Source organism: Hyperolius riggenbachi, chromosome 2 (genome assembly GCF_040937935.1).
Source record: "Hyperolius riggenbachi isolate aHypRig1 chromosome 2, aHypRig1.pri, whole genome shotgun sequence".
Lineage (NCBI taxonomy): Eukaryota > Metazoa > Chordata > Amphibia > Anura > Hyperoliidae > Hyperolius > Hyperolius riggenbachi.
Window position 1 is genome coordinate 333411457 of NC_090647.1, and position 16330 is coordinate 333427786.

General features: G+C 40.2%; 1 protein-coding gene across 2 annotated transcripts in view; it reads left to right on the top strand.

Annotated features, from left to right (window-relative positions):
- Positions 1 to 16330, top strand: part of AATF (apoptosis antagonizing transcription factor) — a 228590-nt gene that overhangs the window by 133935 nt on the left and 78325 nt on the right. The gene's annotated exons all lie outside the window — the stretch shown is intronic.

The window sequence follows — 16330 nt, forward strand, 5'->3', positions numbered from 1 at the left end:
AAGAAGTCGTCCATAAATCTGAAGGTTATACAAACCTTTCTCCAAATTGGCTGCCACACACCTTCTTACTAAAGTGTATCAGAGACGAGATAATATAAAAGATTTATACATACCTGGGGCTTCCTTCAGCCCCATGCGCACGGATGGCTCCCACGCTGCTGTCTTCAGCCTTCTGTATCGCTGGTACCGGGTCCCATAACTTTGGCCAATCGCGGCCCATCTGCGCAAGAGAAGTGCGCCCTCTACGTATCTCTCCGGTGCCTCTAAGTGCATTAGAGACGCCTACACTCTATCCCTTATGCTATCAAGGCACTTTGGATTGACCTGAGGAAGCGGGCTATGACCCATGAAACGTGTTTTCAGATTGCTTTTTGTATAAAAACTTTTTTTCCAGTTTAACTGGTGTCTATATCTTCTGGAGAAGTAAGCAACTACCTCTCTTTTTACTATATAATTTTTTTATTTGTATTTTAAATTAGCAAAATAGAACACACATTGGGCGCCTCCATCCTACCCATTACCACTGAAGAAGAAAGTGATGTGTTTAATGCTGGGTACACACGATGCAATTTCCCACCCAATGGACATGTGATCGGACGGGAAGTTGCATCGTGTACACACGTCCTAAGTGCACCCGATCGATAAAGTGATTAATTTTCCAATTATAAGCCGGGCTGTGGAGTCGGTCCAAAAATCCTCCGACTCCTCAGTTTAGGATTCCACCGACTCCTCGACTCCGACTCCTCTAATTTGCATATTACAATTTTGTTGATTAACAGTATGTAACGTGAAATTCGTCTCTTAAGTGCCAACGCTTAGGAATTTTACAAGACAACTGAAGTGAGAAGGATATGTAGACTACTATATTTATTCCCTTTAGACTAAAACTAGTCCTTGGTAAGAGTGCTTGTAAAAGGTACAGACCAGAACAAAGAACATCTATCAGGCCCTAGGCAATGTAACTGTGGGTACATGTAAGAATGATGTGCAGGTACTCTGCAGGGGAATGAGGAGATTCTTCCTCTATTACACATTCTTCATGCACAATCTGAACAAGGTTTATGGGTGATAGACAACACCTCTGTGTTCAATGTGCACAACATTATCAGTGGATTCCCTGCAGCTCTGTGGGGAGTGCATATGTAGAGTATAGTACTACTGTGTAACAAAGGAAATCTGAGACAGATGAAATTAAAGTTTTATACATACCTGGGGCTTCCTCCAGCCCCCTGAATGCTAATAAGTCCCTAGCTGTCCTCCTCCGCCACCTGGATCTTCTGCTATGAGTTCAGGTACTTGAGCCAGTCTGATGTAGTGCGCATGCACACACTCTGCCGCCGGGAGCGTACTACACCTGCGCAGCACTATTGTGCAGGTGCAGAACGCTCCTGGCTGTGGAAGCGGCACGTAGCCAGACTTCTCTGACTGGCTGAATTACCTGGACTCATAGCAGAAGATCCAGGTGGCGGAGGAGGACAGCGAGGGACTGAATGGCCTGAAGGGGGCTGGAGGAAGCCCCAGGTATGTATAAAGCTTTTCTTTTAATTCGCCTCAGGTACCCTTTAATTCATAGTCACCAAACCAAATTTTAACAACATATCAAATTATTTGATTTCATGAGCAAAGAGAGTGCATACATTTGCATAAACCAGCTTCAATGCAGAATTATTTCCATCGCATTGACCATCTCTATTAGTGACACATCAGGCTTTATACTTACAGCATAGATGTTATTTCGTATATATAATAGAGTCCTGTGTACACATCATATATACAGTCACAATCAGATATGTATATCTGACTTTAAAAATACGGGGACTGCTTTATTGAAGCAGCACAAGTAACTAATTTTGATTGGTTTATTTCATTTTTGTGGACTGAACACAGCTATTACTGTATATATACATTATTTTAATGACTTATCTGAGAAAATAGAACATTTTATCATATTTTCTATTTTAATTACAGTTACAAATTCATTAGGATTCATTAGGATTCAGAGTCGGTGCATTTTTTCCCGACTCCGACTCCAGGCACCCAAAATTGCTCCGACTCCACGACTCCGACTCCACAGCCCTGATTATAAGTGCGCAAAATCATTATCCTTAACTTTATCGAACGGACATGTGAGAAATAATCGCCCAATTACCGCCTGTAGGGCGGGAAATTGCATCATGTGTACCCCGCATAACTGCTTGAATGCTGTTTATCCTACCAGTGTGTTTTTTTTCTGGTATTGACTTTTTTGCTGTAAGGAATATTTTAGTGCAAAGAAGAAATGCTGAGTTTCATTCCACCTTTAACTTAATGTAGCACAATTAATTATTGTATAATTTACTGTAAAAATGGCTTTGTGTATCCTGCAAGGCGGGGTTATTTTTTTCTGGTTGCTTGAGAGTCCTGGTAACTGAGTTCTGGATAACTGAGAAACTACTGTACATCGCATAACCATAGCTCATACCAATATGCAGCAAACAGGAAGAAAGTCATGGGTACCACCTTGTAGTTTATTGCCTGCAGATTTTTTTTGACTCTTTTATAGTTGCATTGCTCTTAAAGCGGTTTAACACCCAGCATTACAACTTTGCTTTAAAAGATTGCTTACAGCTTACAAACTATTATGCCAGATTTTTTTTTAAGCAGAAATTCACTGAATGGGTTAAACATGACATTTTAGTGTTGGATTCAACTAGGAATCCGCATCCGTTCTTATCTTTTAGTTACAAATGTATCTTTATTTGGAATACAAATAGACCTTTGAAAAGCCTGCCGGGGAAGCCCTCTTTGAGCAGTGTTTGTTTGTTACATTGTAGATAGATACATTTGTAACTAAACAAGCAAGCACGTGGAGGATTTCTAGCTAAATGCAGCACTAAAATGTCATGTTTAATCCATTCAGTGAATTTCTGCTAAAAAAAAAAATCTGGCATAATAGTTTATAAGCTGTAAGCAATCTTTTAAAGCAAAGTTGAAATGCTGGGTGTTAGACCACTTTAAAGTGGTATGAAACGCAAAAACTATTCTTTGCTCTAAAACATTAAAGGAATACTATTGATACCCAAGTGTTCTAAAATGACAATGTACAAATAATGTCTAAGTAGCTGTGTAAACATTTTCTTAATATTCATGTTAAATATCAGAGGCAAAAGCTGTCATTTATTGAGGGTAAGATTTAGCTATATTGGGACAAATGAATTGCAGAAGGGGTGTCTGCTTCAATGCACAGCCAGAGTTGCATATCAGACTACAGAAAGCAAATATCAAACATATCAAACTCTGAAAGCAAAAACAGTATGAAAAAGCTGTGACAATTAGTTACATTTCCTCTGCTCTCTTCAGACAGGTCAGTCAGAAACACAGGACACAGGAGCTGCAGCTGTTGGGAGCTCTCTTCTCTGTCACACACAGAGCTACACATAGAGTTAACTGATCAAGTGTGAGGGGAATTTCCCCTCTCCTCATGGCCCAGTCAGCCATCAGTTTTGGTGTCAGTAAAGTTTGAATGTATATTGATAACAGTAAACAAAGAAGTTGCTACTAAAATGTATACACCAGTACTTAGCAGCACTTCCCAAACAATTCCTGTGTCAATTGAAAAAATATGTGAATTGATAGTATTCCTTTAAGCACAGAAAAAAATGAATATAAAAAATAAAAAGACTGATCTAATGTCATTCCATATGTATGCATCACTGCATCTAATGGAAGAGATTGCAGTTTGCAGGACAAATTGTCAGATTGTCTTGTAATTAAAGCGTACCTGAGACTGCTTACCTAGGGAACAGGAAGGCTCGCTCCCCCAGGTTCTCAGGTTTACTGTAAGTATAATCCACAATGGGCCAGATCCAATTCATTTTAACTTCTAAGTTTTCACCCTGCACATATTTTCCCATCTTATCAAAAAAAAAGTCTTTTATGCCATCAACAAGCAAAAACATTCTTGGAATAATTTTGACAGTAATTTTTTCACCTACTTTTTGGTTCGCTTCCAGTTGCAGAGTGCTGAAAAGTTATTTTAAACAGAAAAGCAAAATGATCTCCTAGGAGAAAACTTAGGAGAAAAAGTGAATTGGAGAAGGGCCCATAGGGTGTACTCGGTAAGAACTTTTCAGAAAGAGGTACATGCTGTAGAAATGTTAAGAAACACTGATTAAGACCATAGATAAAATTTATGCTTGATTTCACTGTAAATAACGGCCATTTTATTTTTTGTTTTTATTTAAAAAAAAAATTCTGTTGAAGTGTTTCTGAATTAGTGGTATTTGTTTATCTAAATTTAGTATTCTTTATTACACACTCACTCCAAGTTACCATTGTTTCAATAGGAAATATAGTCTTAACAGCAGTCCTCTGCACTCTGATATGCATATGTTGAATTTAGTTAAAGCGTCAAATAAAGTCTCTCTTTGTAACCATCAACTATTTTTATTTTTCATTGACCCTGAAGTGATGAGTTCAGAGACAGATAGCAGAGAGTGACCACTCTCTTATGCTGCTTCATAATTTTACCTCTGATAAATTCCAAATTCAGAGTTATGAGTAGTCACATCTTATCTCTTTTCCTGGTGACTGGTTAATTGGGGTGGCGGGGTTAATCTAAATTAAAACTTAAACTAATAGAGGTCAGTAAGGCAACAGAAACACCTGAGTAAAACAAATGAGGCTGCCAGCCGCAACTTTATCTTGGCTGGCTCCCAGGAGGCGATTGGCAGAGAATTAAAGTCGCTCTGGCGTTCTGTAAAGGTGAATAATGGGCGACACTTGTCAGCACACAGCGTCTCCACAAATGTTCCAGATTGCGGGACTTCCGTGCCAACTGCTGCCATCCGTGCCGAGTGAATGAGAACAGGAGCAGTTGTCAACATCTGGCAGCACAGCAAGGAATGGGTGCAAGACTGGGAAACCCTGCAGATCCTAAGTATGGTGCTTGGAGCTGTAGAGGCTTTAATCACTTACCGCTGCTTGGCAGCAGGCAACAACAGCATATCCCAGCCTCGTTCATCACATGCAGACATCTGCTGAGCTGGAAGGAAGCTACACATTAATTTCCCTTTCTTGCTTCCCATACCCCCTTTATCCTCTCAGCCCTCCCTCTTTGTGTGTGTCTGTCTAATATATATACATACATACAAACATACATACATACATGTGTATATGTATGTGTATATATATGTATATATATGTGTATATATATATATATATATATATATATATATTGGATGCTGTGACCATATTCCCCTTTGACCAGCTCCTCTACTTGGTTCATTCCCTCATCACAGTATTTCTTCAGAGAGATGATCTGTAAAGATTACCACTTCAGTGTGTGCCAGTAATTGTAGGGAAGAGAGAGGGCCCCCTGACAGATACAGTATAGCACCTCTCCGGCTGACCGGGTTAATTTCTTCTGCTGAGTGGGATTAAGCACAGATTCAAATTGAAACCCATTCAACAATATGGATGGAAAGAATTCCTTTGTGTTTTCTGTCACATCTTCCATGAAAACTGAGTTTGTTTCCTTTATTTCCTGGGACAGTAAGCTTCAGGAGTACGTTACATTTATGCCCACCTCATGCAAAAGCCTTTTCACAAGCAGGAATGGGAGCTATTCAGTTCCTCTGTACTAGCTAGAAGGGATGGTTTTAGAAAAAAACAAGCACACTGTCATATCTTCCAAGGGATCCCACAGCGTGTTTTGCTAATAGTCTATTTCAAACATATGTCAAGGTGTGATACACTGGATAATGTGGGAAACCATATATGTTTACTACTGTAAGAATGCTTTACATGGTGTGCTTTCTATAAATGTGAAAGACCTTCAGAAATACCATGGCTGATCGCAATGAAACACATTTGAAAAGCTCAGGCAGGTAATGTACCCTCTTTGTCTATATAGGCAAGTGGAGGTTTGCTGTCTGTATCAGCTTTTCATGAGTTAAAACTGGTTCAATTCAGCGTTCACACATCAGAGGCTAATGCTCAGCATGATTTACTCACACTTCCTAGTTAATTATTAGACATAGGGAGACATCATATATCACTCTCATAAGAATATATCGAGTTTTGACGAGAGATATTTCTGTTTTGACTAATAAATTCAGAGCATAAAACAGGATGATGAATGGAGCGCTCAGGAAAGACAAGGGTGCTGTTTTAATCTCTAACATTGCTTATGCTGATATCCTATGTGTCTTTTAGGTGTGAACATCTATCTCATTTTTGTAATCCACTAATTCGTAGATGTTGAGAATATATTTATTTATTACTTGGGTTCCTATTAATTTTTTTTGTTTGCTTGAAATAACAGAATACAGTAAAACATACATTAAATGCATGCAAGCTGTGTTTCTTGCCTTGAGATAATAATCCATTTTAGCTACTGTCACAATGTAAGTTAGATAGCCAGACAGGTGACACCCCTATTACCTGTTGCAGCTCTGCAGTTTCTGGTGTCAGTTTAATGGACAGTGAAAGTCAATTGTAGTTAACCAGAACTAATGCCCAGCAAGGCTGCAGGTGACACCTACCTGGCTATAGTTTGAGGTAGGTAAAATAGATTCCCATGTATTGCAGCTTTGGGCAGCAAGCTGGATAAGCGATAATCACTTCCCCTGAATCGCACCCAAGAGAGTATCTGCAGTAGATTTTTGTTACAGTAGAATATTGTTATAGTAAATTCCAAGGGACCAGAAAAAAATGGTTTACTATATCAGAAGTTTACTATATGAGAAATTGTCCTAGAAATGGCCCAGCATGCCTTGGAACATTCTCTTCTACAAAGGAGCAACACTGTCCTTCCATTGGAGGGTACAGTACAAGCACTTGCACAATTGCTGGAACTACAAGGTTAAAGTGAACCTCCAAACTAAAAATCTACTCAGCAGCACTGAAAAGGCTTGGTGTTACTTTAACAGTTTCAAAGCATCGGACCTTTGTTTTCTTACGAAAACCTAATCTTAAGCTGTACAGAAGCTAAGCTCCGCCCCATCAAAGAAAACTGCCCGGACATTTTTCTCCGATGCTGTGCAAAGCATGGTGGGATTTCTGATGTTGTTGTTCTCGTTGCCTAGTGCGCTCAGCTGGGAGGGGTGATCAGGACACAGGACAGTTGGAAGTGTATCTCATACTCCCTGTCACCTCCTTTCAATCAAAAAGATGGCTTCCCCATGAAATCACAAACCTTTGCCTGTTCTTTTAAAACAGGGTGGGTAAGATAATATATTACCTATCTGTTTTAATTAATATAACTTAATGACAGTAGGTTTGTTTAGGCTGAAGTTCCTCTTTAAGTATACCTTAGGGCTGCATAGACAGGTTGGTCAAATCACTAGTACAGTATCCAGGGCTCCTTTAAAAATTCCTGTGAGTGGCTCCGTTACCTCCGTAGGTGGAACTTGCAGCATGTGTCCTTCAAAAGTTTCTGCTCACACTTGAGGCAGTCCTAAAGCTTCTCTTCAAAATGCCTTCAATCATAATAAGCCGCTCGCATCTACTCTCCACTCTCCTAGTTTTGCAGCGAGTAGGCCCGCTCTGATTTGGACTAAAACTGAAAGTAGCCTGTACTGCGCTCCACACACTACCAGGAGTGTCATCGCTAATAAGGGAAGAGATATCCAGGAGTGCGTACAATCCTGTGCGAGGACTGAGATGATGCTTTTATTGGTGATTGCAAAGTGGAAGTAATAACGCTGCATCCTCTTTTATTTATGTTCACATTATTTCTCATTTTCCCCAGGCTGCTTATTTGTACAGCACTGGTGCCATTCTTCCTGTTTTACAAATGTTATCCAGCATCAATTCACTTGCAACCAGCCTGAATAAAGCAGCTGACCATGGGTTTTAGTTTGACATATGACACATGCACCGCCCACTGTTTACTATATCCAGAGTCCGCATCACATAGGTGCTAAAAAACATGTTTACTATAAACAGAAGTTTTATTATATCAGAGTTTAATATACCAGGCGTTGCTCCCATAGACTTATAATAGGTAGTTTACTCTACCCAAATGTTTACTATATCAGAGTTTATTATAAAGAGATTATACTGTACTATGCGTGAGTTTCTCCCACATACTAAAGCAGTCTCCTAAATTCCGAGAACATACTGTTAGTCTATGTTGCATGCCGCCATGTATGAGATTGCACCTTTCTGCTTCACCTCCCTACACTAAATACTTACTTTTTGCACATATCCTCACTTAGGACCCGTTTCAGCGCATGCGAGTTGCACAGGGAAACACTACCTATTTCTGTAGGGGCTTGCCATCCAGATCACACTGCTGTGTGATTCTAGACGGCATTCTGCAGATTCTTGCAGCCCGCATCCAAATCCCTATAGCCAACTTGGACTGCAGCTTTGCAGCATTATGAATGCCACAGCAGAATCAGAAATGGCCACTACACCTAGTGGAAATAGACCCTTAGGTTTCAAGGTACAGCCAAGGCATTTAGCAACACATTTATTTTAAAGTAGCAAGTGAAGTTAAAATTGATCTAGAGCTAATGATATAAATATAGAGTTATGTTAGTCTTAATTTACAAATGATAGAAAAGATGGCAAAAGCATAGGGTACACAGAAAACTTTGATATGTAAAGCCAAACTAAACCCAAATTTAAAGAGACACTGAAGCGAAAAAAAATTATGATTTTTTTTTTATATGTAGTACAGCTAAGAAGTAAAACATTAGGAGCAGAGACATAAGTCTAATATTGTTTCCAGTACAGGAAGAGTTAAGAAACTCCAGTTGTTATCTGTGCAAAAAAGCCATTGAGCTCCACGACTTTCAAAGTAGCAGAGAGCTCTGTCTTCTGAAGCTTGTTATCTTAAATGTCAGTCATTGTATCTTCTTTTTCTCTCCAGAGGACAGGTCAATAGTTCACAAGACAGCTCTGTAAAATCATTTAGAATGCTGAGTAGTGTGTAAACTGCAAATATTAGAGAATGATGCAATGTTCTAAAAAACACACTATATAACTGAAAATAAAAATATGAAAATATTTTCTTTGCTACTAATCTTCAAGTAATTATCCGTATTCCCGTGCATGGGAATACCATTATCTTCCAGTAGCACCCATACAGCTAGTTAAAAAAAAAATCGAATGTGTGTGAGTTGGGGAGGGGGGCTAAAATTATATGTAAATCCTCTTCCCTCCCAAATACGCACAACCCCACACATACTGCACATGCAGTTGAGGTGCAAAAATATACCTATGTAAAAGCATTATTGTACCTTCTATTCAAAATCAGAATCATTTTATTTCGCTAAGTACAACGTGAGTTGTGCCCAGAATGATTTTTGTCACAAAGATAAGTAAAATATACATAGGCACAGAATATGGATAAAGTAGGTACACACACACACACACACACACACACACACACACACACACACACACACACACACACACACACACACACACACACACACACACACACACACACACACACACACACACACACACACACACACACACACACACACACACACACACACACACACACACACACACACACACACACACACACACGGGTAGGGAACCTATGGGTTGGGAGCCAGATGTGGCTCTTTTGATGGCTACATCTGGCTCATAGTTAGGGAGTGATTCGCTAAGCTTCACTGCTCAAGCAGCACAGCTTAGTGTGACAGCGCAAGTAAAATTTGCAATGTAGGCACCCAACTGCTGTAGCATGCACTACTTACGCACGCCCCCCACCAAAAAAAATAACCTAACTGCCGCTCCAATTGTCCCACTCTGGACCCTGCCAGGTCACGTGACTTTGTAGGATGAGTTCCCTGCACTTTGATTAGCCCAATAGGCTGTCTGGCCCAATAAGCTACTTGTTAAATGACAAAGTGCAGAGATCTCATCCTACAAAGTGAATCAACCCCCAAGCCACCTAGCTAATTGTACAAGATGTTAGTATTTCTCCTGTCTGACTCTAGGGTAAATCGCTGATGTTGCTGAAAACCAAGAGAAGCTGAAGACATGTCTGACACTTCCGCTGCCTTGAGGATCAACTGTATACACATCACCATGGCAACAGGGATGTGAGCCCTCTGCTGCGCATGTGCACTGTGCCAGTTTAAAACCTAATGTATGGCTCTCATGGCATGACATTTTAAAACATGTGGCTTTTATAGCTCTCTTAGCCAAAAAGGCTTCTGACCCCTTATATAGAGCGTAGTGGAGAAGGACCAAAGGGAGTAGTCTGAGTGCTATGTGAGCAGAGCTGCCACGTATCTGCGACGCTCAACTGCTCTGCAGAGATTTAGACTCCCTGCAGTATGTTTTTGGGTGAGAGAGAGGGAGAAGAAAAGGGAGAGAAAAGGAAGAGCTAAAGGAGAGAGAGAGACAGAGACCACCTGGCATTGTGTAGCTGTCCAGCTGGATGCATAGTTAACTGTCCTGATATGTAGCCCCCAGTTTGCTGCCTATCTAATGTGGTTGGTCGGGGGCCTAAAGTCTGGATTGGCAGTGGCTGCAGGTGGAGGAGAGCAGGCCTGGATGAAAGAATTCCAGTGGTGTTGGGCAGCAGGGATCCAGGGCTGCAGTGCAAGCTGGTGGCTTTGGCATGCACAGTCTGGGCAGACCTTTAGAAAGAATATTAGTGGCATTTTCATCTTAAACTGAAATAAGGCAGTCTTTGGCTTCTTAACATTTATCTCTAATTTACTGTTTTACTGGAACGTACAGGTTATACATGCACACCGTTTTAATTTGTTAAAATGGGGTGTAACTCCATATTAACTGAAAAATAAAAAATCAAGAAATTGCTCATTTAGCCTTCCTATCTTGTTTTTAGTGTTCACTGTCAGGTGTAGGAGAAATGTAGTATGCAAATTGGAAAATAATATTTCTGCCGGTTTAAGTCACTTTTTCCTGTGATGTCAAAAGTGGTATCACATCTGCCCCCCCCCCCCCCCCCCCCTTTTTTTTCAACTCCGCTCAGTGTTAATTTTCCCTCCCTACTGCCACAGCTTACTGTCCCTCCAACTGCAACCATCACCTACATTTACTGAGTAAACTCTTCAAGGAGAGGGGGATTCAATTGAGTAATTATTGTTCTGGCGCCACTCAGTTTGGCGCAGGGAGAGCCGAATGACTGCTCTCGCTGCTGCCGATTAAACTCCGAAGCGGCATTAAATACTATTCCCCTTCCAAGTTGTCGCAACTAGAAGGGAGATGTAATTCGGGGTCTGGCAGCCGCCAGAGCCCGAATTATCACTACGCATGGCATGCAGCATAGCATTGCTGCTATGACGGCGCAGAAATAACCTGCTTCAATTCAATTACCTTCTGGTCATGATGTCCGTATCTTATCTGAAATAGAAAATTGTATGTTATTTGCATGCTAAGATAAGCTTACTACTGTAGCTAACAAAAATCTTGCAAAAATCTAGCTGGCTCTGCACAGTTCCTGCAGTAAGGCAAAGACACCCAGACCAGGTAAAGTGTTGTGATTCTAAACAGAAATAAAAATTGGGAGCATATAAGGACTTATTTTAGAAAAAAGGGTTTGCATATATTTTTGGGGCACTAACTAGTTTGTCATTTTTTTATGTTACAGCTCCCTCTGACCGTCTCATCTGAGGGAATTTGGTGTGTTATAACTGATTTTGCTGTATTTTATGTTGCTGTTGTTTTACTAGATATCTACACAAACATGGTTGGAAGTACAAGATCAGTACTAGTATTTTCTTCTAGAATAGATCCTTTATTTATTTTTTGAAAAAGGTTGAGAGTATATTTTTTTCTATATATTTCTTACATTGTTTGCCTATTACTCATGCAAGTGAAAAACCACAGAAATCTTTGGCGCAGAGAGGGTTAGATACTCTCTAGTGTGCAACTGTACTTTTACAAACAAGTGTTAGTACAGAAGTGGCAATTTATCAGTTCAATGGGACTTTTTGGGCTTGATTCACAAAGCGGTGCTAACTGTTAGCACGGCCGTTTTCGCGTGAATTTTCGCATTGCGCGCGATCGAGAATTTTCGCGCTAAACGAAAACGTTTTAAACGATATCGATTTTGCGGTAAAAATTCGCGTTTGCGCGCAAAAACGTTATCGCTTCGCGCGAAAATTTGCGATCGCGCGCAATATGAAAATTCACGCGAAAACGGCCGTGCTAACAGTTAGCACCGCTTTGTGAATCAAGCCCTTAATGTGCAAGTCTCCCAATACTACTTCTTGGTGCAAAGCTGGAGATCTGCTCCATGCCTTGCTAAAGTAGCTGAGGCCTTTAGTCAGTGAGGTGAGGGCTAGCCTATACCAGAGCATGAATGGCAGTACAGCACCTGCAAGCACATCTTACGCACAGGTTTTATGCACAGGTACACTTACATTTTTAAATCAGAAATATTAATATTCATTCTTCTGCTTTTTATTTTCCTTCCCCATGAGAGAATCATTCTGTCCATAAAATATATTGCTAGGTACAGCCGTGTTTGTTTCTGGTGGTCATGACCAGCCGATCAAGCTTGTTTCTTATCTCTGCTATAATGCAATTAATTTTTGTGTCATGTTTGCTAGTGTAGCTGAATATAGAACAGTTTGCTCAGGAACACAGTGCCAAGGCATTCACTACATGTTCTCTGTCAGTGCTGTGTCCTAGGAAGTATAATTTAGATGTTTTATAAAATCTAACCGTACTATGTCATGTACTTGCTCTTGTACCATATTTGAAATTGTTCATTTAGTCAGGACCTTCAGGAGGTCTTCTGCTGACCAGATGTTTTGAGGATGTACCCGCCACTAGCACATATGTTGAAATATTTTAATACATTTTTGGCCTGAGGATTCTTGCATTTTTCACGTTCTAATAAAAAAAATAATTATTCACTTAACTGTAGTTATGCACATTAAAGGACCAGTAGTGTGAAAAAATATAGGAAAATACACGTGTATGCTTAAGGAGGCGCTGTAGAGACTTACAGACAGTGGAATGCAGTAAATTATTCAGCATACTCACTTTCACTGTAATTCTCCTAGCTTCAGAAACACTTCCTATGTCTATTTTGCTGCATATTGGTATGTAGCCCTGCCATCCCAGTGATGCTTAGCCTAGGCTGTTAAGCTATGGGGAATTATCCTCCAAGAGCGTTCTGGGAAACCAGGTATTCTTTATGGGGATTTCTCAGTTTTCTTTGTTCTCAAAAGCACTTACTGGATGTCAGTTTCTCGGTCTAACTGCCAAATTAGTGTACTGGAGTGTAGGGAGGCTGGCCAGCATCTTTGCATGGATTCTTTCCGGTGAGTGGTTTTGTAAAGAATAAAGCAGCGAATCTCCCATGAGCAGACGGACTGATCTAAAACGTGTCAGATTTATCAGATTTCTACTGCCTACTGTAGGTGATGGGAACATTTGTGTAAACTGCATCTTAATCTAGGGGAAATGTACTGCTTATACAGTGGTTTGCAAAAGTATTCGGCCCCCTTGAAGTTTTCCACATTTTGTCATATTACTGCCACAAACCTTTATCAATTTTATTGGAATTCCACGTGAAAGACCAATACAATGTGGTGTATACGTGAGAAGTGGAACGAAAATCATACATGATTCCAAATATTTTTTACAAATAAATAACTGCAAAGTGGGGTGTGCGTAATTATTCATCCCCCTTTGGTCTGAGTGCAGCCCCAGTCAGTTGCCCATAGACATTGCCTGATGAGTGCTAATGACTAAATAGAGTGCACCTGTGTGTAATCTAACATCAGTACAAATACAGCTGCTCTGTGACGGCCTCAGAGGTTGTCTAAGAGAATATTGGGAGCAACAACACCATGAAGTCCAAAGAACTCACCAGACAGGTCAGGGATAAAGTTATTGAGAAATTGAAAGCAGGCTTAGGCTACAAAAAGATTTCCAAAGCCTTGAACATCCCATGGAGCACTGTTCAAGCGATCATTCAGAAATGGAAGCAGTATGGCACAACTGTAAACCTACCAAGACAAGGCCGTCCACCTAAACTCACAGGCCGAACAAGGAGAGCGCTGATCAGAAATGCAGTCAAGAGGCCCATGATGACTCTGGACGAGCTGTAGAGATCTACAGCTCAGATGGGGGAATCTGTCCATAGGACAATTATTAGTTGTGCACTGCACAAAGTTGGCCTTTATGGAAGAGTGGCAAGAAGAAAGCCATTGTTAACAGAAAAGCATGAGGAGTCCCATTTGCAGTTTGCCACAAGCCATGTGGGGGACACAGCAAACATATGGAAGAAGGTGCTCTGGTCAGATGAGACCAAAATGGAACTTTATGGCCAAAATGCAAAACGCTATGTGTGGCGGAAAACTAACACTGCACATCACTATGAGCACACCATTCCCACTGTCAAATGTGGTGGCTGCTTCATGCTCTGGTGGTGCTTCTCTTCAGCAGGGACAGGGAAGCTGGTCAGAGTTGATGGGAAGATGGATGGAGCCAAATACAGGGCAATCTTGGAAGAAAACCTCTTGGAGTCTGCAAAAGACTTGAGGCGGTAGTTCAACTTCCAGAAGGACAATGACCCTAAACATAAAGCCAGGGCAACAATGGAATGGTTTAAAACAAAACTTATCCATGTGTTAGAATGGCCCAGTCAAAGTCCAGATCTAAATCCAATCGAGAATCTGTGGCAAGATCTGAAAACTGCGGTTCACAAACGTTGTCCACCTAATCTGACTGAGCTGGAGTTGTTTTGCAAAGGAGAATGGGCAAGGATTTCAGTCTCTAGATGTGCAAAGCTGGTAGAGACATACCTTAAAAGACTGGCAGCTGTAATTGCAGAAAAAGGTGGTTCTACAAAGTATTGACTCGGGGATGAATAATTACGCACACTCCACTTTGCAGTTTTTTTTGTGTTTTTTTTTAAATGTTTGGAATCATGTATGATTTTCGTTCCACTTCTCACGTGTACACCACTTTGTATTGGTCTTTCACGTGGAATTCCAATAAAATGGATCCATGTTTCTGGCAGTAATATGACAAAATGTGGAAAACTGCAAGGGGGCCGAATACTTTTGCAAACCACTGTATGTAAGTGTACACATGTATTGTATATAAACATGCCTGCACACCTCCCTGCATTAGGCAATACGGCTGAAATTAAATTGACAAGTGAGATTTCAACTGCAGTTGTTTCTGCGCTTTCTCTTTCTGTGCTTTTCTATCTGATTTTGTTTTGTTTTACTCTGAGACATGCAATCATGCTGTGATTTCATTGCCTTTCTCCCATTTTCCACTGTAGTTTTTTTGCCCAGTCGGGTGTACAATGCGACTGTGGTTCATTTGCAAGTTTTGACAGGAGAGAAAAAAAAACGGGTGGGAAAATATTCTTAATTGCCGAAACATGGAAAAATCACAAAGCGTTGAGATTGTTCTGCAATTTTCCTGTACTACTATATTTCGTATAGAATCTAGAGCACGAAAAATGCAGCAGGCACAATAATAGCATTCAATAAAAATCGCATCAAATTGATTGAAACATCCCTGTGCGGTTTCCATAAGTTAAGTGAGTGCCTAGCATTTTGTAATCCGATAGCGACTGAAATTGCGTCACAAAATGCTGGTAGTTGAATACAGCCCTTTGTAATTTGGTCCACAATAGACAAAAGATCCCATCCACCGTGACAGTCATTATTGATCGCCTAATTGCACACTTGTACCCACCTCCCAAGATTGCAGAAATGAATGCTCGTTGCTCAAAAAATTGCCCGTCCTCTGAAGAATCGTGAGGTGGGTACAAGCCTTTACTGCCACAGAACACTGTGTGCAAGGATATTAAAAATATGTAATGTATGATTGTTTACATGTTTATGCCTTGTAATTGTGCATATAAATGTGTTATACAGATTTTTTTATTTTTAAAATGTATTCCTTTTTTAATGTTAATGTATCTTATATAATTTCTTTAGTATCAAGGATATGGAAAACATGGCTTCTTTATGGCATTAGATGTTAAACCTTTTCTTTTTTTAACTTATAAGTTTGATTATATTAATAGAACTTACAATCAAGCAGAAAGATAAGCAGTGTGTAAAGTACATACAATCACACATATACGTAAATAAGATGTTCTAGCTTTTAATTAGACCAATATGTTCAACAGATAATGCCCCCTCTTCCCTGCATGATCAGATCCCAATTGTAAGAATAGTTTCTGAAACCCAGACTCTTTCATAGCTGATCAATTTCAGTTTCAATAAATGGCTAAATGTAGATTTGTGCATTTCACCAATCCTGAAATGAGGATCAGAGCTACTGAAGAGATGAGGGGATCATAGGATGGTTATTTTTCATTTGTCAGCCAGTGATGTTGCTGATCAACAAATCTGAGTATCCAGATTTT